Source organism: Apium graveolens, chromosome 9 (assembly GCF_009905375.1).
Source record: "Apium graveolens cultivar Ventura chromosome 9, ASM990537v1, whole genome shotgun sequence".
NCBI classification, from domain to species: domain Eukaryota; kingdom Viridiplantae; phylum Streptophyta; class Magnoliopsida; order Apiales; family Apiaceae; genus Apium; species Apium graveolens.
In genome coordinates this window covers 192,039,597-192,064,534 of record NC_133655.1, presented here as the reverse complement: position 1 = coordinate 192,064,534, position 24,938 = coordinate 192,039,597, and positions in this window count along the sequence as shown.

Below are 24,938 nucleotides of genomic sequence, written 5' to 3'. Positions count from 1 at the left end.
AAAAATTTATCTAGTAAATCGGGAACGGGTCTCGTTGTTTGGAGTTTCCTTTTACTATCTTTTTCTAATCCTGACATGCTAGATGAATTTGAAATTTTTTAATATTTTTTTCCTATGACTAAAATTCATATATCTTAATATCCGTACGGTTGGATCGTCGAAGAAATCATTTTAAAAATTTATCTAGTAAATCGGGAACGAGTCTCGTTGTATGGAGTTGTAATTTTACTATATTTTTCAAATACTGACATGCAAGATGAATTTGGATTTTTTAATAATTTTTTCATATGACTAAAATTGATATATCTTAACATCCGTACGGTTGGATCCTCAAAAAAATCATTTTAAAAATTTATCTAGTAAATCGGGAACGGGTCTCGTTGTTTGGAGTTTCCTTTTACTATCTTTTTCTAATCCTGACATGCTAGATGAATTTGAAATTTTTTAATATTTTTTTATATGACTAAAATTCATATATCTTAATATCCGTACGGTTGGATCGTCGAAGAAATCATTTTAAAAATTTATCTAGTAAATCGGGAACAAGTCTCGTTGTATGGAGTTGTAATTTTACTATATTTTTCAAATACTGACATGCAAGATGAATTTGGATTTTTTTAATAATTTTTTCATATGACTAAAATTGATATATCTTAACATCCGTACGGTTGGATCCTCAAAAAAATCATATAAAAAATTTATCTAGTAAATCGGGAACGGGTCTCGTTGTTTGGAGTTTCCTTTTACTATCTTTTTCTAATCCTGATATGCTAGATGAATTTCAAAATTTTTAATATTTTTTTCCTATGACTAAAATTCATATATCTTAATATCCGTACGGTTGGATCGTCGAAGAAATCATTTTAAAAATTTATCTAGTAAATCGGGAACAAGTCTCGTTGTATGGAGTTGTAATTTTACTATATTTTTCAAATCCTAACATGCAAGATGAATTTGTATTTTTTTAATATTTTTTTCACATGACTAAAATTGATATATCTTAACATCCGTACGGTTGGATCGTCAAAAAAATCATTTTAAAAATTTATCTAGTAAATCGGGAACGGGTCTCGTTGTTTGGAGTTTCCTTTTACTATCCTTTTCTAATCATGACATGCTAGATTAATTTGAAACTTTTTAATATTTTTTTCCTATGACTATAATTCATATATCTTAATATCCGTACGGTTGGATTGTCGAAGAAATCATTTTAAAAATTTATCTAGTAAATCGGGAACGAGTCTCGTTGTATGGAGTTGTAATTTTACTATATTTTTCAAATCCTGACATGCAAGATCAATTTAGATTTTTTTAATAATTTTTTCATATGACTAAAATTGATATATCTTAACATCCGTACGGTTGGATAGTCAAAAAATTCATTTTAAAAATTTATCTAGTAAATCGGGAACGGGTCTCGTTGTTTGGAGTTTCCTTTTACTGGATTTTTCTAATCCTGACATGCAAGATGAATTTGAAATTTTTTAATAATTTTTTCTATGACTAAAATTGATATATCTTAACATTTGTATGGTTTGATCGTCGAAGAAATCATTTTAAAAATTTATCTAGTAAATCGGGAACGAGTCTCGTTGTATGGAGTTGTAATTTTACTATATTTTTCAAATCCTGACATGCAAGATCAATTTGGATTTTTTTAATAATTTTTTCATATGACTAAAATTGATATATCTTAACATCCGTACGGTTGGATCGTCAAAAAATTCATTTTAAAAATTTATCTAGTAAATCGGGAACGGGTCTCGGTGTTTGGAGTTTCCTTTTACTGGATTTTTCTAATCCTGACATGCAAGATGAATTTAAAATTTTTTAATAATTTTTTCCTATGACTAAAATTGATATATCTTAACATTCGTATGGTTTGATCGTCGAAGAAATCATTTTAAAAATTTATCTAGTAAATCAGGAACGAGTCTCGTTGTCTAGAGTTGTACTTTTACAAGATTTTTCTAATCCTGACATGCAATATGAATTTGACTTTTTTTAATAATTTTTTCATATGACTAAAATTGATATATATTTACATCCGTACGGTTGGATCGTCAAAGAAATCATTTTAAAAATTTATCAAGTAAATCAGGAACGAGTCTCGTTGTTTGGATTGTCCTTTTACTAGATATTTCCAATTCTGACATGCAAGATGAATTTGACTTTTTTTAATAATTTTTTCATATGACTAAAATTGATATATCTTAACATCCGTACGGTTAGATTGTCAAAGAAATCATTTTAAAAATTTATTTGTAAATCGGGAATGTGTCTCGTTGTTTGGAGTGTCCTTTTACTAGATTTTTCTAATCCTAACATGCTAGATGAATTTGAAATTTTTTAATATTTTTTTCCTATGATTAAAATTCATATATCTTAATATCCGTACGGTTGGATCGTCAAAGAAATCATTTTAAAAATTTATCTAGTAAATCGGGAATGAGTCTCGGTGTATGGAGTTGTAATTTTACTATATTTTTCAAATCCTAACATGATGAATTTGGATTTTTTTAATAATTTTTTCATATGACTAAAATTGATATATCTTAACATCCGTACAGTTGGATCGTCAAAAAAATCATTTTAAAAATTTATCTAGTAAATCGGGAACGAGTCTCGTTGTATGGAGTTGTAATTTTACTATATTTTTCAAATCCTAACATGATGAATTTGGATTTTTTTAATAATTTTTTCATATGACTAAAATTGATATATCTTAACATCCGTACGGTTGGATCGTCAAAAAAATCATTTTAAAAATTTATCTAGTAAATCGGGAACGAGTCTCGTTGTTTGGAGTTTCCTTTTACTATCTTTTTCTAATCCTGACATGCTAGATGAATTTGAAATTTTTTAATATTTTTTTATATGACTAAAATTCATATATCTTAATATCCGTACGGTTGGATCGTCGAAGAAATCATTTTAAAAATTTATCTAGTAAATCGGGAACAAGTCTCGTTGTATGGAGTTGTAATTTTACTATATTTTTCAAATACTGACAAGCAAGATGAATTTGGATTTTTTTAATAATTTTTTCATATGACTAAAATTGATATATCTTAACATCCGTACGGTTGGATCCTCAAAAAAATCATTTTAAAAATTTACCTAGTAAATCGGGAATGGGTCTCGTTGTTTGGAGTTTCCTTTTACTATCTTTTTCTAATCTTGATATGCTAGATGAATTTCAAACTTTTTAATATTTTTTTCCTATGACTAAAATTCATATATCTTAATATCCGTACGGTTGGATCGTCGAAGAAATCATTTTAAAAATTTATCTAGTAAATCGGGAACAAGTCTCGTTGTATGGAGTTGTAATTTTACTATATTTTTCAAATCCTAACATGCAAGATGAATTTGTATTTTTTTAATATTTTTTTCACATGACTAAAATTGATATATCTTAACATCCGTACGGTTGGATCGTCAAAAAAATCATTTTAAAAATTTATCTAGTAAATCGGGAACGGGTCTCGTTGTTTGGAGTTTCCTTTTACTATCCTTTTCTAATCATGACATGCTAGATTAATTTGAAACTTTTTAATATTTTTTTCCTATGACTATAATTCATATATCTTAATATCCGTACGGTTGGATTGTCGAAGAAATCATTTTAAAAATTTATCTAGTAAATCGGGAACGAGTCTCGTTGTATGGAGTTGTAATTTTACTATATTTTTCAAATCCTGACATGCAAGATCAATTTAGATTTTTTTAATAATTTTTTCATATGACTAAAATTGATATATCTTAACATCCGTACGGTTGGATCGTCAAAAAATTCATTTTAAAAATTTATCTAGTAAATCGGGAACGGGTCTCGTTGTTTGGAGTTTCCTTTTACTGGATTTTTCTAATCCTGACATGCAAGATGAATTTGAAATTTTTTAATAATTTTTTCCCATGACTAAAATTGATATATCTTAACATTCGTATGGTTTGATCGTCGAAGAAATCATTTTAAAAATTTATCTAGTAAATCGGGAACGAGTCTCGTTGTATGGAGTTGTAATTTTACTATATTTTTCAAATCCTGACATGCAAGATCAATTTGGATTTTTTTAATAATTTTTTCATATGACTAAAATTGATATATCTTAACATCCGTACTGTTGGATCGTCAAAAAATTCATTTTAAAAATTTATCTAGTAAATCGGGAACGGGTCTCGGTGTTTGGAGTTTCCTTTTACTGGATTTTTCTAATCCTGACATGCAAGATGAATTTAAAATTTTTTAATAATTTTTTCCTATGACTAAAATTGATATATCTTAACATTCGTATGGTTTGATCGTCGAAGAAATCATTTTAAAAATTTATCTAGTAAATCAGGAACGAGTCTCGTTGTCTAGAGTTGTACTTTTACAAGATTTTTCTAATCCTGACATGCAATATGAATTTGACTTTTTTTAATAATTTTTTCATATGACTAAAATTGATATATATTTACATCCGTACGGTTGGATCGTCAAAGAAATCATTTTAAAAATTTATCAAGTAAATCAGGAACGAGTCTCGTTGTTTGGATTGTCCTTTTACTAGATATTTCCAATTCTGACATGCAAGATGAATTTGACTTTTTTTAATAATTTTTTCATATGACTAAAATTGATATATCTTAACATCCGTACGGTTAGATTGTCAAAGAAATCATTTTAAAAATTTATCTAGTAAATCGGAAATGTGTCTCGTTGTTTGGAATGTCCTTTTACTAGATTTTTCTAATCCTAACATGCTAGATGAATTTGAAATTTTTTAATATTTTTTTCCTATGATTAAAATTCATATATCTTAATATCCGTACGGTTGGATCGTCAAAGAAATCATTTTAAAAATTTATCTAGTAAATCGGGAACGAGTCTCGGTGTATGGAGTTGTAATTTTACTATATTTTTCAAATCCTAACATGATGAATTTGGATTTTTTTAATAATTTTTTCATATGACTAAAATTGATATATCTTAACATCCGTACGGTTGGATCGTCAAAAAAATCATTTTAAAAATTTATCTAGTAAATCGGGAACGGGTCTCGTTGTTTGGAGTTTCCTTTTACTATCTTTTTCTAATCCTGACATGCTAGATGAATTTGAAATTTTTTAATATTTTTTTCCTATGACTAAAATTCATATATCTTAATATCCGTACGGTTGGATCATCGAAGAAATCATTTTAAAAATTTATCTAGTAAATCGGGAACGAGTCTCGTTGTATGGAGTTGTAACTTTACTATATTTTTCAAATACTGACATGCAAGATGAATTTGGATTTTTTTAATAATTTTTTCATATGACTAAAATTGATATATCTTAACATCCGTACGGTTGGATCCTCAAAAAAATCATTTTAAAAATTTATCTAGTAAATCGGGAACGGGTCTCGTTGTTTGGAGTTTCCTTTTACTATCTTTTTCTAATCATGACATGCTAGATGAATTTGAAACTTTTTAATATTTTTTTCCAATGACTAAAATTCATATATCTTAATATCCGTACGGTTGGATCGTCGAAGAAATCATTTTAAAAATTTATCTAGTAAATCGGGAACGAGTCTCGTTGTCTAGAGTTGTACTTTTACAAGATTTTTCAAATCCTAACATGCAAGATGAATTTGAATTTTTTTAATAATTTTTTCATATGACTAAAATTGATATATATTAAAATCCGTATGGTTGGATTGTTAGGTCACACACACACTGTAGAGGGGGTGAATACAGTGTATAGTACACTCAAATCGAACTTTAAGAACTTAAGTAACAGAAAACTTTATTGAAACAATAAACTCTGTTACAGTATGGAACTGTTACCTCTCAGTGATGAACAAACATCACGAGAGCTGCAAGGGTTACAATGAATAATCTTTTCTAATAATGATAACACTTATAGTGTAAACCCTATGTCTGTGTTTATATACTACACAGTTACAAGATAATCGCTAATTGATATGGAATATAATTCTGCTTCCTAAAATATATCAATCAGATATCTTTTCTTCCAAGTATTCCATTCTTCACGGAATTCCTTCTACATGCATATCTCTTCTTATGTTTATCTCGATCTTCTTTCCTTTAATCAGCTACTGTCCTTTTCTGATTGTCCTTCAGCACTTAAGTGCCGATATCTATCTTCTGATGATTATCTCCTGATAATATAAGTACTGATATCCTTAAGTCCTGACTTCCAGTATAAGTACTAATCAACAGTTAAGTACTGATTTATCCTGTTCACGTAAGATCTGAAAGCTAAACATAAAACATATTAGCCATGACATTATCAAATATATCTAACAATCTCCCCCAACTTGTAAATTAACAAAATATACAAGTTTAACAGATATTTGATGATGTCAAAAACATTAAGTACAAATGCATGAGAAATAGATTAGATAACTACAACTTACAGTCCTTAAAGTTTTTACCAATTTCAACTTCTGATAACAACTTCAATCTGTATGAATATCAGAATTTAAGCAGTTGTAGATCTTCGATTTGGCTTCTTCATTTTCTGATCTCTCTGATGTCAGGAGTTGTTCTGAGATAGTTCTTCAACAAATATTTCTCAGCATATCTTAGTTCATCAATCATTCTCCTTTTAACACCTTTAAGCTCTGCAGTATCTTCACCAGTTTGAAAGATTGCAGCTCTGAGATCATTAATCTTTGCTTTTCTCAACTCCTGATCTAGTCTTATGACATAAGCTTTGTCAGACTCAAGATTGAATTCAAGTCCCTTAATACCAAGATACGTTCTGATCTGTGCAGTATTAGGCTTCATATCAACAATATCACCATTGTGATCTCTGTACTTTGGACCATATATGCTGTCAGACTTAACAGAATAAAGCCTTTTCTGTCTCTGAATCTGTTCTTTTAAGTAGTTTGCAGCAGTCTCTGTTATTCTGTCATCCACTTGAAGTAAGAAAAGTACATGCTCCAATTCTTCAAAATACTTCAAAGGAATGGCATTTTGTCTTATATGATAAACCCTACCATCTGTCATGAAGTACAACATGATGTATTCTTTCAAGTAGGTATGGTAAACCATCTGTACAGATTCCAGTTGATTCAATCACTCAGGAGTTGCTCCAATACCTGGTTCACTCAAGGAAGTTGGATCATTGGTAGTGTTGTGTACTCTTCTTTCATCAGCACTTCCCAATCCAGTTTTATCTCTAGCTTCCTTTCCAGTAACTACTCTTGCTTCAAAACCACTTGCAGTAGTCTTCAAAGATTGAGTCTGTTTTGCTTTAGTGAATCCTGGTAGGAGTGTCTTTGATCTATTTTCTGATATCAAGTTAACTTGAGCTCTGTCAGAGGTTACTTGCTTCTTCTGAATATCAGAACTTACAATTTCTTGACTCTGAACAACTTGAGCCATGTCAGAGGTTGTTTTAAGAACTTTTCTTGAAGTCAGAGCAAGATCATCTTTTTCATCAGCTATTTCTTCTTCTTTAGGAGGTACATAAGCCTTGATAAGTTCACCAACCTTTTCTTTACCCTTGGATCTTGGATCTATCTGTGGTTGTGATCTAGCCAATGTTGCTTCAGTATGTGTCCTTTCTTTGATCACAATGCCTTTAAGCTTTGGAAGTGACTTTTTACCAGAAGCTTCAGATTTAGATGTGACTTTCTCTGATTTAAGTCTGGCTTCTTCTTCCTTTAAACTTTCCAAGTCCATTCCTGGATTTTCTTGAAGAAATAACTGTCTTGACATTTCCTCATCAAGATCTAGAAGTTCATCAGAACTTATCCTTTTACCAGAGGCAGAACTTATTCTTTTCCCAGTATCAGAACTTGTTCTGTGACTAGCTTGTCTTGATGTAAACCTTCTACCTTGATTACGACCACTACCCATTCCAGAGTTTCCTTGGTCATCTTTTCCATCATCCTTTCCTTGCAGTGTCTTGTTGATTTTGCATTTGGACTTAATTACCTTCTCCCCCTTTTTGGCATCAGCAGGTAATAAAAGAGAGATAAGTAGTTCCACTGAGGTCTGGATTTTAGTAAGTTGCGATTGCTGAGAAGCTTGATTTGTCAGAATTTGATCAATCTGAGCTTGTTGTTTCTCTTGAGTTTTCTCAATATAAGCAATCCTGTCAATGGTAGGTTGAAAGAACTTTTTCTTATCAATTTTCCAAACTTGTTCCTGTTTGATAAAGTTCTCCTGAATCTTGTGTAGCTCTGCATGAGTATTGGAATGAAGACCTTGTAGATGTTTAGTACTCAATGCACTGACTCTAAGCTGGGTTTTAAAATCATCAGAATTTAACATTTCATCAGCTTTAGTCAAGTGCCCAGCAAGATGTAAAGCATTTGGAACACATGAAACTGAGTTCCATTCCTTAGTCCACTCCTGACCTGCAGGAGTTTCACTCCAAGGCACTGGTGCATCCCTGATAACAAACTCCTTTACCAGTTCAGACTTAGGAAGAGTCGGTGGAGGAGTATGTCCTGAAGGACCTGCTTTATCAGCATCTACAGTTGGAGCAGCTTCACCAGTATCTCCAACATTTGCAGCATCAGAACTTAAAGAATCAGTATCTTCTGATAAGACAACAGTGTGAGTAGTAATGGAGGCGTCAGCATCCTCTAATTTGCTGATCTGATACTAAGTTCTGATCAACAGCCATATCCTGATGCTCACCTAAAATCTGATCATCAGCATCTTGATGCAGAGAAGGTGTTGTTGATAACTCTAGAGTTTGAACAGCATAAGTAACAGGTGTTGCGGAAGGATTATTTGCTGTTGGAGCTTCTAAGAAAAGTATTTCAGGCACAACCAGGTTCTGAATATCAATTTCAGCACTTGTGCCTGGATCAACAAGAGACACAGATGGTGAGTTAGCCTTGTCAGATACAGCTACCTGAGATGGAGTTGATGGAGAAGAAGTGATTGGAGCAAATTCCTTGTCTTGTGAGATTAGAGATTCCTGATCCCCTTCCTTAGCTGCTTCCTCCACATCATCTGAAACTGGCCTTTGTGCCCTATGTTTCTTGTACTTCCTTGTTGATTTGGATTCCTTGGGAGTTTCAGGAACTATCATTCGTCTAAGCCTCTTGAGAAGCCTAGAACCCCCAATTTCAGAATCCTTCTGAGAAGTTGTTTTCTCAGCTTCATATACCACAGGTTCTGAAGAAGGAATCTGTTCCTCAGAATCTGATTCATCTCTCAAAGTAATTCTCCTCCTCTTTTGAGGTGTTTGAGGAACAGTCTTTGTTCTCTTTGGCTTAGAGGATGTAGGCTTCACAGTAGGTGCTGAAGAAGAAGGTTGAGCAGTCTGTGAAGTGGAGAGATAGGATTTGAGATAAGTTCTGAGGGTAGGTTGAGTAGAATGAGAGGTAGGTACTGAGGTTGATGGATTTTGGGTGGTTGGAGGTGGTTGGACATCAGAGTAAACAGATCTATAAGTATCAGGATCAGCATTTACCAGGATCTGTTTTACAGACTTAGGAATCTGTAATGGTCTAACCACTTTCTTCTTAGTATCAGTATTTACCAGGTCATTAAAGTATCATTTTGCAACCTTAAAAGGTGGGGTTTGAGTGCTGACTAAATGAGGTTCATCAGTATAGTAAGTGTAAATAAGTTGACAGAATCTAGCAAAATAAACAACATCTCGATCCTCTGTCATCCTATCCCCAATAAAACCAATTATTCCAGTTGCAAAATCAAAATGAGTTTGATGGATAATAGCATACCCTATGTGTTGACTCAGAATTGGGATAGCATCAAAATTTGAACATTTGTTCCCAAAAGCTTTGGTGATTCAATCAAAGAAGAAACTCCATTCTCTTCTGATATTAGCCTGTTTCAACTGTCCAAATTTCGTCGGACTCTTTTCATATCCCAATTCAGCCATTAACTCCCGAAGGGCTGAGTCCTCTGGAATTGAGAAAGTACAATCTTCTGGAAGATGTAAAGCCCTGCGTACTGTACCAGGAGTGACTACAAAGGATGAATCACCCACTTAGAAGATAATACTGGGAGTTCCACGGTTACCACCATCATCAAAAACTCCAGTCCTCCAGAACCTCAGAACTTGTTGACTTGAAAATAATTCAGGCTGAGTTAAGGCGTACCCAACCTCACTATGTGCAAGAAGATCTTTGTTAGGTCACACTTTCACTGTAGAGGGGGTGAATACAGTGTTTATCACAATCAAATCAAACTTCAAGAACTTATGTAACAGAAAACAAACTTTATTTAAACAATAAACTCTGTTACAATCTGGAACTGTTATCTCTCAGTGATGAACAAAATATCACGAGAGCTGCTAGAGTTATACTAAATAATATTCTCGATAATGATAACACATATAGTGTAAACTCTATTTCTGTGTTTATATACTACACAGTTACAAGATATTCGCTAATTGATATGGAATATAATTCTGCTTCCTAAAATATATCAATCAGATATCTTCTATTCCAAGTATTCCATTCTTCACGGAATTCCTTCTTCATGCATATCTCTTCTTATGTTTATCTTGATCTTCTTAACTTTAATCAGCTACTGTCCTTATCTGATCGTCCTTCAGCACTTAAGTTCTGATATCTATCTTCTGATAACATAAGTACTGATATCCCTTAAGTTCTGACTTCCAGTATAAGTACTGATCAGTTAAGTACTGATTTGTTCTGTTCAAATAAGATCTGAAATCTAAACATAAAACATATTAGCCATGACATTATCAAATATATCTAACAATCTCCCCCAACTTGTAAATTAACAAAATATACAAGTTTAACAGATATTTGATGATGTCAAAAACATTAAGTACAAATGCATGAGAAATAGACAAGATAACTACAACTTACAGTCCTTCAAGTTTTTACCAATTCAACTTCTGATAACAACTTCAATCTGTATAAATATCAGAATTTAAGCAGTTGTAGATCTTCGACTTGGCTTCATCATTTTCTGATCTCTCTGATGTCAGGAGTTGTTCTGAGATAATTCTTCAACAAACATTTCTCAGCATATCTGAGTTCATCAATCATTCTCCGTTTGACATCTTTAAGCTCTGCAGTATCTTCACCAGCTTGAAATATTGCAGCTCTGAGATCATTAATCTTTGCTTTTCTCAACTCCCGATCTAGTCTTATGACATAAGCTTTATTAGACTCTAGATTGAATTCAAGCCCCTTAATACCAAGATATGTTCTGATCTGTGCAGTATTAGGCTTCATATCAACAATATCACCATTGTGATTTCTGTACTTTGGAACATATCTGCTGTCAGACTTAACAGAATAAAGTCTTTTCTGTCTCTGAATCTGTTCCTTTAAGTAGTTTGCAGCAGTCTCTGTTATTCTGTCATCCACTTGAAGTAAGAACAATACATGCTCCAATTCTTCAAAATACTTCAACGGAATGGCATTTTGTCTTATATGATAAACCCTACCATCTGTCATGAAATACAACATGATGTATTCTTTCAAGTAGGTATGGTAAACCATCTGTACAGATTCTAGTTGATTCAATCTTTCAGGAGTTGCTCCAATACCTGGTTCACACAAGGAAGTTGGATCATCAGTAGTGTTGTGTACTCTTCTTTCATCAGCACTTCCCAATCCAGTTTTATCTCTAGCTTCCTTTCCAGTAACTACTCTTGCTTCAAAACCACTTGAAGTAGTCTTCAAAGATTGAGTCTGTTTTGCTTTAGTGAATCCTGGTAGGAGTGTTTTAGATTTATTTTCTGATATCAAGTTAACTTGAGCACTGTCAGAGGTTACTTGCTTCTTCTGAATATCAGAACTTACAATTTCTTGACTCTGAACAACTTGAGCCATGTCAGAGGTTGTTTTAAGAACTTTTCTTGAAGTCAGAGCAAGATTATCTTTTCCATCAGTAATTTCTTCTTCCTCAGGAGGTACATAAGGCTTGATAGGTTCACCAACCTTTTCTTTACCCTTGGATCTTGGATCTATCTGTGGTTGTGATCTAGCCAAAGTTTCTTCAGTATGTATCCTTTCTTTGATCACAATGCCTTTAGGTTTTGGAAGTAACTTTTTACCAGAAGCTTCAGATTTAGATGTGACTTTCTCTGATTTAAGTCTGGCTTCTTCTTCCTTTAAACTTTCCAAGTCCATCCCTGGATTTTCTTGAAGAAATAACTGTCTTGACATTTCCTCATCAAGATCTAGAAGTTCATCAGAACTTATCCTTTTACCAGCAGCAGAACTTATTCTTTTCCCAGTATCAGAACTTGTTCTGTGACTAGCTTGTCTTGATGTAAACCTTCTACCTTGACTATGACCACTACCCATTCCAGAGTTTCCTTGGTCATCTTTTCCATCATCCTTTCCTTGCAGTGACTTGTTGGTTTTGCATTTGGACTTAATTACCTTCTCCCCCTTTTTGGCATCAGCAGGTAATAAAAGAGATAAGTAGTTCCACTGAGGTCTGGATTTCAGTAAGTTGCGATTGCTGAGAAGCTTGATTTGTCAGAATTTGATCAATCTGAGCTTGTTGCTTCTCTTGAGTTTTCTCAATATAAGCAACCCTGTCAATGGTAGGTTGGAAGAACTTTTTCTTATCAAGTTTCCAAACTTGTTCCTGTTTAATAAAGTTCTCCTGAATCTTGTGTAGCTCTGCATGAGTATTGGAATGAAGACCTTGTAGATGTTTAGTACTCAATGCAGTGACTCTAAGCTGGGTTTTAAAATCATCAGAATTTAACATTTCATCAGCTTTAGTCAAGTGCTCAGCAAGATGTAAAGCATTTGGAACACATGAAACTGAGTTCCATTCCTTAGTCCACTCCTGACCTGCAGGAGTTTCACTCCAAGGTACTGGTGCATCCCTGATAACAAACTCCTTTAGCAGTTCAGACTTAGGAAGAGTCAATGGAGGAGTATGTCCTGAAGGACCTGCTGCATCAGCATCTACAGTTGTAGCAGCTTCACCAGTATCTCCAACATTTGCAGCATCAGAACTTAAAGAATCAGTATCTTCTGATAAGACAACTGTGTGAGTAGCAATGGAGGCTTCAACATCCTCTAATTGCTGATCGGATACTAGGTTCTGATCAACAGCCATATCCTGATGCTCACCTAAAATCTGATCATCATCTTGATGCAGAGAAGGTGATAGTGATAACTCAGGAGTTTGAACAGCATCAGTAACAGGTGTTGTGGAAGGATGATTTGTTGTTGGAGCTTCTAACAAAAGTATTTCAGGCACAACCAAGTTCTGAATATCAATTTCAGCACTTGTGCCTGGATCAACAAGAGATAGAGAAGGTGAATTAGCCTTGTCAGATTCAGGTTCCTGAGATTGAGTTGACGGAGAAGAAGTGACTGGAGCAAATTCCTTGTCTTGCGAGATCAGAGATTCCTGATCCCCTTCCTTAGCTGCTTCCTCCTCATCATCTGAAACTGGCCTCTGTGCCCTCTGTTTCTTGTACTTCCTTGTTGATGTGGATTCGTTGGGAGTTGCAGGAACCGTCATACGTCTAAGCCTCTTGAGAAGCCTAGAACCCCCAATTGCAGAATCCTTTAGATTTACTAACTATTTCACAATGTTCTGCAAAGAAATCAACATGATAACCTCTGTCACAGATTTGACTTATACTCAGTAAGTTGTGTTTAAGTCCTGAGACTAGAGCTACATCTTTAATGATGACATTCCCAAGATTGATATTGCCATATCCCAAAGTTTTTCCAATGTTGCCATCTCCATAAGAAACACTTGGGCCAGCTTTCTCCACAAAGTCTGATAGCAGGGCCTTATTTCCAGTCATGTGTCCTGAACATCCACTGTCCAGAACTAAAATATTTTTCCTGTTGCCCTGCAATCAAAAAGACCACTAATTATTAGTTTTAAGGACCCAGACTTGCTTGGATCCTTTGGCCTTTTTAGGTTTGTTAACATTTGCAGCGGATTTAACATCAGATTTTATGTTAACAGTTTTCTTATCAGAACTTATACTAGAAGGAACAACAGAAACTTTCTTTAAAGAAGGTTTTATTTGATAATAATCATAGTACAAACTATGATATTCCTTACAAGTATAAATGGAATGCCATAAACTACCACAATGAAAACAAGGATTTTGTGGTTTGTATCTAACAGACTGACTCTTAACTCCTGACTTTGTAGATAAGGAGTTAATATTCTTATTCTTCCTGCAAAAAGAAGCCAGATGGTTAGAACTTCCACAGTTATAACATGCTTTCCTAGGAGCATCAGGAATAGATTTATAGTTATTGCTTTTATTCATACCTTCCTTTCCATTCCTGTTTTTCCTAGGTGATTTTACCTTGTTTGCATTCTTAACATCTTTCAGCTTATGCTTAAGCTGCTTCTTTGTCATTAAGCCTATGTTAACTTCAGCTGTCTTTTCCTGTTTTAGTTTGTCAGAAGCTAATTCCTTTTTAACTTCTGATTTCTCAGTTTCGGATTTTTCAGTTACAAACTTAACAGGTTTTAACTTCGGCTTTTGCTTATCAACAGGCTTAATTTCTTCAGTTCCTTTTTCATTATTTTCTTCATAACCTAAGCCCTCTTTCCAGTTTCCACTGCTCAGCAAATTTTGAGTTGTTTTGCCAGAGTTAGTCCAAGTTCTGATAATCTCTCTCTCCTTTTCTAACTCAGTTTTTAGAGATTCATTCATTTTTAGCACTTCATCCCTAACATAAAAAGCATCATCTCTATCCTTCTGAGTTTGATGAAACATGACTAACTCTTTTTCTAAGAAATTGTTTCTTTTCTTAAAAGCAAGATTTTCAGAAGTTAATCTTTCACATGTTAAAGTTTGATCTCTATAACTAACAAACATGGTTTTAAGATATCTTCTCAACTCATTAATATCATCAGTATGAAAAGCATAAGTAGTCTGAGGTACCTTTGTTTCAGCAGTTTCAGAACTGCTCTCAGAACTTGATTTTTCAGCATTTGCCATCAATGCATAGTTCTCCTCACTTTCAGAATCTGAGGTGTCTGTCCAGCTTTTCTGCTTTGTGACAAGAGCTTTGCCTTTGTCATTCTTGGTCTTCTTGCACTCAGGAGATATGTGGCCTTTCTCACCACAATTATAACATTTAACATTAGCATAATCTCCTCTGTCAGACTTTCCTCCTTTTCCTTCAGATCTTCTGAAATTCTTCTTATCAGAACTTATGCCTTTCCTGGAAAACTTCTTTCCCTTCCTGAACTTCCTGTATGCAATCTTTGTGATTCCTTTCACCATAAGAGCACACAGCTTCATCATCTCCTCATCAGCATCAGTTTCAGGCAAGCTTTCAGAATCTGAGTCATCATCACTCTCAGAACTTGATGACTCAGTATCAGATTTTATGATAAGAGCTTTACCCTTATCTTTCTTTGAGGAAGGTGGTTTGGGGGATTCCTCTTCAACCTTGAGAGCAACTGTCCTTGACTTTCCTCCTTTTCTCTTGCTTCTTTGTTCCATCTCAAGTTCATGAGTCTTGAGCATTCCATAGATTTCATCAAGAGTTGTTTCATCAAGATTGTAGTTGTCTCTTATTGTTGTTGCCTTCAAATCCCAACATTCAGGAAGAGCTAACAGGAATTTGAGATTTGTATCTTCAAGATCATACTCCTTATTAACCAATGACAAGTCATTCAAGAGTTTGACAAATCTTTCATACACATCAGTCAATGACTCATTAGTCCTAGAGTCAAAGTGTTCATACTCTTGAGTGAGTATTGTCTTCCTGTTCTTCTTAACTGTTTCAGTTCCTTGACACCTTGTCTCCAGTGCATCCCATATCTCCTTAGCAGTCTTGCAGTTGATTACCCTGTTTGACATTACATTATCAATGGCACTATGCAATAAGTGACGTACCTTGGCATCCTTAGCAATAGATGCTATATCTTCAGCAGTGTAATCATTCTTTTCCTTTGGTACGGTCATTGCTGCTTCACCTGGAATTACAACAGCGAGCTTGGTAGGTTTGTGAGGCCCTTCCCTGATTCTATCAAGGTATTCTGGATCTGTTGCTTCCAGAAACATGGTCATCCTTACCTTCCATATGGGATATTCAGATGGTCTCAATATGGGAACTCTGATAGTCTCATATCGACTCTGAATTGATGTCTTTGATGATTCCTCAGTTTTGGTAGGCTTAGTTGGAGTTTCTGTGTCAGACATGACTGTGTTTGGATCTTTAACTGTATGTGTGTTAACAGATAGCTTTGATACCACTTGTTAGGTCACACTTTCACTGTAGAGGGGGTGAATACAGTGTTTATCACAATCAAATCAAACTTCAAGAACTTATGTAACAGAAAACAAACTTTATTTAAACAATAAACTCTGTTACAATCTGGAACTGTTATCTCTCAGTGATGAACAAAATATCACGAGAGCTGCTAGAGTTATACTAAATAATATTCTCGATAATGATAACACATATAGTGTAAACTCTATTTCTGTGTTTATATACTACACAGTTACAAGATATTCGCTAATTGATATGGAATATAATTCTGCTTCCTAAAATATATCAATCAGATATCTTCTATTCCAAGTATTCCATTCTTCACGGAATTCCTTCTTCATGCATATCTCTTCTTATGTTTATCTTGATCTTCTTAACTTTAATCAGCTACTGTCCTTATCTGATCGTCCTTCAGCACTTAAGTTCTGATATCTATCTTCTGATAACATAAGTACTGATATCCCTTAAGTTCTGACTTCCAGTATAAGTACTGATCAGTTAAGTACTGATTTGTTCTGTTCAAATAAGATCTGAAATCTAAACATAAAACATATTAGCCATGACATTATCAAATATATCTAACAATCTTGCACAAAGTGCAATTCAGATGGAGCTTCAGCATGATCAAGAATTGCAGCATAGTTGTTTGGAACAAACTTTGCTCCATCAATGATTAAATCCTTTGGTGCCATGTGAAAAAAAAATATTGAGATTCAAGTATGCCTGTTAGGTGTTTGAGATAACGTCTGTATGAAAAACCAACGTGAGAAAGAAGAGAAGGAGAGTAAAAGTAAGGAGAGAGATAAAGTATAAAGAAAATAAAAGATTAAAGAAATCTTCTCTCTGTTGTACTTATACTCTGAACAAAAATGTTATCGTTGGACACCTGTCAGACATGCAGTAATAACGGACAGTTACTGGGCTCGAGAAAACAATAATCATTACTTACCCAGTTGCCTAGTTTCAAGGAAAAACCGTTCCATTTATCAAGAGAAACAGTTTTAATTCAAAATTTAAACCGTTAGCACTGATTGAATTATTTTTCACTGCATCATTGAAATTCTGAAAATACATCACATGAAAATGACCAAGATAAATTAGATATATAAGTGCTGAAAATGAATCAGAACTTAATATAAAACAAAAGTTATATGGTCATCAGAATATCAATCAGGATTTATCAACACAAGATAAAATAACTCAGAGACAAAATCTTGAAGTAAAAACAATTTTCATTAATATATCAAGACAATACATTTATGAAATGGAAATTACATCAATACTTATACAAGATTGTCCCTAAGCTCCTAATCCTAACATCAACAGCTTTAGTCCTAGCTAAGAAGCCTGACAAAGCTGAGGATGAAGAAGAACAGGAAGAAGACAAGATTAAGTCATCTTCCTCTTCCTATCTTCGACGAACAAGATGGCGAGTCGTATGATTCGCTCTTGCTAACGGATAGCTTCCCGCCGTTCCTCCTCCAATCACTCCAGATGGCGATTGTAATCCATATAGAAGAATAGAAGGTGAGTCAGCACCTCCTGTGGGACAGAATCCCAGATCTCCTCAGGAATGGCTGTTACATGCCACTCCTGCTGCCACTCGGCACAACTTAGCTCCATAGTGAAGGTTTGGTTGTTCAAAAACATGTTGTATCGAACCATTGTGTTTTTGACAGAAGAAGGAGAATAAGTGTGTGAGAAGAATGTGATGGAAAGACTGATATGAAGTGGTTGCTTATATAGGCAAGAGAATGCCAAGAGACGCAAAGATATTTAATGCTGACAGGTAGAATTAATTCTACCTCGTCTCCCTAAACTTTGAAAAAGAGGAACAGTCATTGGAAGGAGGAATCATGGTCTAGACCGCACAAGACACAAGAAACAGTGGACTGTTCAAGTACAAATACCATTAATCCTAATCATAGTGACTATTAATCTTCCACTTGAACATATTCTAGTTCGAACTGAGACTGTTACCAAATTTTATTCACAGATAAGCCAAGTAAAGGATTAGACTGAGAAATCAGAACTTAGACCTATACCAGAACTTAACAGTCATCAGAACATAATTTCTTAACTCGAAAAAGGAATGCCCATCTTAGTAAATACGCATACAAGTTCTGAGTTATGGACGTCAGAACTTAATCATCAGAACGTGTAACTTAGAACTTGTCCTCAGAATTTGTGCAATAATGATACTATGACTTTTTATCTAAAATAACATAGACCACCACAGAAATTTTCATCATTCAGATGGAGTGATTAGTGTGTGCATTAAGCTAAAAACAAACAAAGAGTAATGTCTGATTCACTTCAGTACATCTTAGAAATAAGGCATAACTAAAATTTTGCTAAAGATCTGTCATTGTCCTGAAACCGACTGATGAATGAGTTCATGCTTGAGTCCATCTCAACTGTTTTGTGGTAATATTATGCATCTTTTGCAATTCTATTTTATAGTGGCTTCTCAGTGTAAGTGAGTCACGACTGTTTATCAGAATTTATGCTATTTTCAGAGTATTTCTCCAGTAATCATAGAGTGTGAAAAGTCACCAAGAAAATATTTTGCTTTTCTAATGCATATTTACTTAATACCAGCAATGCACTTGGGTCGTCCCTTCCACATTTTTACTCTAGATCTCAAAGGAGTACCTGATTTTATTCTTTGATCTTTTTGCTTTTTCTTTTGATAAGAGAGGTTTATCAGCACTTAGTACATTCAGCAGTTTTACTAGTATCAGAACTTAACAGATGAGTAGCATTATTCTAATTTGTGACTTAGTAATAAGATATACAAAGTAAACTTAACTAAGCTCAATTATCAGAATTTGCTAGTGTCATAAGATTTCCACCAAAATAATTACTTCTTACATGGAAGCATTTATTTATTGAAGACTACTAGGTCAGTTATCTAGCACAGTTATCCTCATAGGATTGAATAGGTACTAGAACAAACATATCACTTATTAGAGTTTAGAAATATATATCAGACAACAGTCAGTACTTAAAGACATTTATCAATTAAGCACATAATATACAATGAGATTAATTCTATAAATACTGAGCTTAAACTCTGATAACATAGAACAAGTCTAAGCAGATTTAGAGAAAGAACCTGAAACCATTCCAAGTTCATTTACCAATCTTGTAAAGGTAGCTTCACATAATGGTTTTGTGAAGATATCTGCCAATTATTGATCTATGGGAATAAAATGCAATTCCACTGTACCTTCATCCACATGTTCCCTGATGAAGTGATACCTGATGCTGATGTGCTTTGTCATTGAGTGTTGAACTGGATTACCTGTCATAGCAATAGCACTTTGATTATCACAGAAAATAGGGATTTTGAAATATGTTAACCCATAATCCAGTAACTGATTCTTCATCCAAAGAATCTGTGCACAACAGCTTCCTGCAGCAATATACTCTGCTTCTGCAGTTGATGTGGAAATTGAATTTTATTTCTTGCTGTACCAAGAAACCAATCTGCCTCCAAGAAATTGGCAGCTTCCACTTGTGCTTTTCCTGTCAATTTTGCAACCTGCAAAATCTGCATCTGAGTAACCTATTAGTTTAAAATCCTGTTCCTTTAAGATACTTAAAAATTCTTTTTACAACTGTTAAGTGAGGTTCTCTTGGATCTGCTTGAAATCTTGTACAAAGACAGGTAGCATACATGATATCAGGTCTACTAGCAGTTAGATAGAGTAGAGAGCCAATCATACCTCTGTAGACAGTAATATCTACTGATTTACCGGTATCCTTATCCAGTTTTGTCGCAGTGGCCATTGGAGTGGATGCACTTGAACAATCTTGCATTCCAAATTTCTTTAGCAAGTTTCTGGTGTACTTGGTTTGACAAATAAAAGTGCCTTCCTCATTTTGCTTGACTTGAAGGCCCAGAAAATAACTAAGTTCCCCCATCATACTCATCTGATATCTTGACTGCATTAGTTTGGCAAACTTCTTGCAAAGTTTATCATTTATAGATCCAAAAATGATATCATCAACATAAATCTGGACCACAAGTAAGTCCTTTCCATGGTTGAGGTAGAACAGTGTTTTGTCTATTGTCCCTCTGTTGAATCCACTTTCCAGAAGAAACTGAGCTAAAGTCTCATACCATGCTCTAGGAGCTTGCTTAAGTCCATAAAGTGCTTTATCAAGCCTGTAGACATAATCTGGATGTTTGGTATCTACAAAACCTGGAGGTTGTTCAACATATACCTCTTCCTCCAATCTCCATTGAGAAAAGCACTTTTCACATCCATTTGAAAGACAGTAAACTTTTTGTGAGCAGCATAAGCCAAAAATATCCTTATGGCTTCTAACCTAGCAACTGGTGCAAATGTTTCATCATAATCAATTCCCTCCTGTTGAGAATATCCTTTTGCAACCAACCTTGCCTTATTCCTTGTAATTATGCCATCACTGTCAGTTTTGTTTCTGAATACCCACTTTGTACCAACAACAGATCTATTCTTTGGTCTTGGCACTTGGGTCCAGACTTTGTTTCTTTCAAATTCATTCAACTCTTCCTGCATTGCTTGCACCCAATCAGCATCTTGAAGAGCTTCTTCCACTTTCTTTGGCTCAGTCTGAGAGAGAAAAGAATTGTAAAGACACTCATTTGAAGTACCTGTTCTAGTTCTGACACCTGCATCAGGATTTCCAATTATCAAATCAGGTGTATGTGATTTTGTCCACTTCCTTGCAGATGGAAGGTTTTCTTTAGAACTGGATGCTCCCCCATGATCCATGTTATCTTCATTTTCATTTTCTGATGCTCCCCCTGAAACTATGCTCTCTGAGTTGGATTCTTCAGTATTTAGATTTTCAGCACTATCAGAACTTGGCTTATCAGAACTTGACGAATCAGAACTTGAAGAGCCAGATGCATGTTCTGATGTTTCTTGAGATGTGGTAGGATCTTGAGTATGCTCCCCCTGCATAGGAGCATCTTCCTTTAACGTAGTCACCACAGTTTCAATAACATCAGAGTTTAATCCACCAGAGTTTGCAGTATCAGGACTTAGACTGTCAGGATTTTCAGTATCAGAATATGAGTCTTCATTTTCAAATCTCAGCTGATCATGGTCAATGAAATCTTTAAGACCAGTGATCTTCTTGTTATCAAAAGAGACATTGATGGATTCCATGACCACTTTTGTTCTCAAATTATAGACTCTGAAGGCTTTTGTGGAAAGTGGATATCCAACAAAGATTCCTTCATCAGCTTTTAGATCAAACTTTGATAGCTGTTCAGGATGAGTCTTGAGAACAAAACACTTGCATCCAAATACATGAAAATATTTCAGATTTGGCTTCTTTTTCTTCACCATCTCATATGGTGTTTTTCCATGCTTGTTAATGAGTGTTGCATTTTGAGTAAAATAAGCAGTCTGCACAGCTTCAGCCCAGAAATAGGTTGGAAGCTTTGCTTCTTCAAGCATTGTTCGTGCAGCTTCAATGAGAGTTCTATTCTTCCTTTCAACAACTCCATTTTGCTGTGGAGTTCCAGGAGCAGAAAATTCCTGCTTTATTCCATGGCTTTTGCAGAACTCTTCCATTATCAAATTCTTGAACTCAGTGCCATTATCACTTCTTAAAATTTTCACAGAATCTTTGACCATTTTATCCAGCTGTTTGACATGATCAATCAGGATAGATGCAGTTTCACTTTTTGTGTGCAAGAAATACACCCATGTGTATCTGGTGAACTCATCCACTATGACCAACGCATACTTCTTCTTTGCAATAGACATGACATTTACTGGACCAAATAGATCAACATGTATAAGATGATAAGGCTCAAGAATTGATGATTCAGTCTTGCTCTTGAATGAAGATTTTCTTTGTTTGGCTTTCTGACATGAATCACAAAGACCATCAGGAGCAAATACTGTGTTTGGCAATCCTCTCACAAGATCTTTCTTGACTAGTTCATTTATATTGTTGAAATTTAAATGAGAGAGTTTCTTATGCCAATTCTAGCTTTCTTCAATTGATGCTCTACTTAACAGACAGATTGCAGAACCATCAGTACTTGTTGAAAGCTTAGCTTCATAAATGTTACCACGTCTGTATCCTTTCAGAACAACTTTGCCTTTAGATTTACTCACAATTTCACAGTGTTCTTCAAAGAAATCAACATGATAACCTCTGTCACAGATTTGACTTATACTCAGTAGGTTGTGTTTAAGTCCTGAGACCAGAGCTACTTGTTTAATTATGACATTTTCAAGATTGATATTTCCATATCCCAATGTTTTTCCAATGTTTCCATCTCCATAAGAAACACTTGGGCCAGCTTTCTCCACAAAGCCTGATAGCAGGGCCTTATTTCCAGTCATATGTCCTGAACATCCACTGTCCAGAACTAGAATATTTTTCCTGTTGCCCTGCAATCACAAAGACCACTAATTATTAGTTTTAAGGACCCAGACTTGCTTGGATCCTTTGGCCTTATTAAGTTTGTTAACATTTGCAGCGGATTTAGCATCAGAGTTTATGTTAACATTTTTCTTTTCAGAACTTACACTATCAGACTTTGAATCAGAATTTACACTAGAAGGAACAATGGAAACTTTCTTCAAAGAAGGTTTTATTTGATAATAATCATAGTACAAACTATGATATTCCTTACAAGTATAAATGGAATGCCATAAACTACCACAATGAAAATAAGGATTTTGTGGTTTGTATCTAACAGACTGACTCTTAACTCCTGATTTTGAAGGTAAGGAGTTAATATTCTTATTCTTCCTGCAAAAAGAAGCCAGATGGTTAGAACTTCCACAGTTATGACATGTTTTCCTAGGAGCATCAGGAATAGCTTTATAATCATTGCTTTTATTCACACCTTCCTTTCCATTCCTATTTTTCCTAGGTGATTTTACCTTGTTTGCATTCTTGACATCTTTCAGCTTATGCTTAAGCTGCTTCTTTGTCATTAAGCCTATGTTCACTTCAGCTGTCTTTTCCTGTTTTAGTTTATCAGAAGTTAATTCCTCTTTAACTTCTGATTTCTCATTTTCAGACTTTACAGTTACAAACTTAACAGGTTTAAACTTTGGCTTTTGCTTAACAACAGGCTTAATTTCTTCTGTTCCTTTATCATTCTTATCTTCTCCATAACCTAAGCCCTCTTTCCAGTTTCCACTACTTAGCAAATTTTGAGTTGTTTTGCCAGAGTTAGTCCAAGTCCTGATAATCTCTCTTTCCTTTTCTAACTCAGTTTTTAGAGATTCATTTAATTTTAGCACTTCATCCCTAACATAAAAAGCATCATCTCTATCCTTCTGAGTTTGATGGAACATGACTAACTCTTTTTCTAAGAAATCATTCCTTTTCTTAAATGCAAGATTTTCAGAAGTTAATCTTTCACATGTTAAAGTTTGATCTCTATAGTTAACAAACATGGTTTTAAGATATCTTCTCAACTCATTAATATCATCAGTATGAAAAGCATAAGTAGTCTGAGGTACCTTTGTTTCAGCAGCTTCAGAACTGCTCTCAGCACATTCTTTATCAACATTTGCCATCAATGCATAGTTCTCCTCACTTTCAGAGTCTGAGGTGTCTGTCCAGCTTTTCTGCTTTGTGACAAGAGCCTTGCCTTTGTCACCCTTTACCTTCTTGCAGTCAGGAGATATGTGGCCTTTCTCACCACAATTATAGCATTTAACATTGGTGTAATCTCCTCTGTCAGACTTTCCTCCTCTGCCTTCAGATCTTCTAAAATTCTTCTTATCAGAACTTATGCTTTTCCTGGAAAACTTCTTTCCCTTCCTGAACTTCCTGTATGCAATCTTTGTGATTTCTTTCACCATAAGAGCACACAGCTTCATCATCTCCTCATCAGCATCAGTCTCAGGCAAGCTTTCAAAATCTGAGTCATCATCACTCTCAGAACTTGATGACTCGGTATCAGACTTTATGAAAAGAGCTTTACCCTTGTCTTTCTTTGAGGAAGCTGCTTTGGGGAATTCTTCTTCAGCCTTAAGAGCAACTGTCCTTGACTTTCCTCCTTTCCTCTTGCTTCTTTGTTCCATCTCCAGCTCATGAGTCTTGAGCATTCCATAGATTTCGTCAAGAGTTGTTTCATCAAGATTGTAGTTGTCTCTTATTGTCGTTGCCTTCAAATCCCAGCATTCAGGAAGAGCTAACAGGAACTTAAGGTTTGAATCTTCAAGATCATACTCTTTATCAACCAATGACAAATCATTCAAAAGTTTGACAAATCTATCATATAAATCATTCAATGACTCATTAGTCTTTGAGTCAAAGTGTTCATACTCTTGAGTGAGTATTGTCTTCTTGTTCTTCTTAATTGTGTCAGTTCCCTGACACCTTATTTCCAGAGCATCCCATATTTCCTTAGCAGTCTTGCAGTTGATTACCCTGTTTGACATTACATTATCAATGGCGCTATGCAGTAAGTGTCGTACCTTAGCATCCTTAGCAATTGATGCTATATCCTCAGCAGTATAATCACTCTTCTCCTTTGGTACGGTCTTTGCTGCTTCACCTGCAACTGCAACAGCGAGTTTGGTTGGTTTATGAGGACCTTCCTTGATTCTATCCAGGTATTCTGGATCTGTTGCTTCCAGGAACATGGTCATCCTTACCTTCCATATGGGATATTCAGATGGTCTCAGTATGGGGACTCTGATGGTCTCATACCGACTCTGAATTTGTGTCTTTGGTGGTTCCTCAGTTGTGGTAGGCTTAG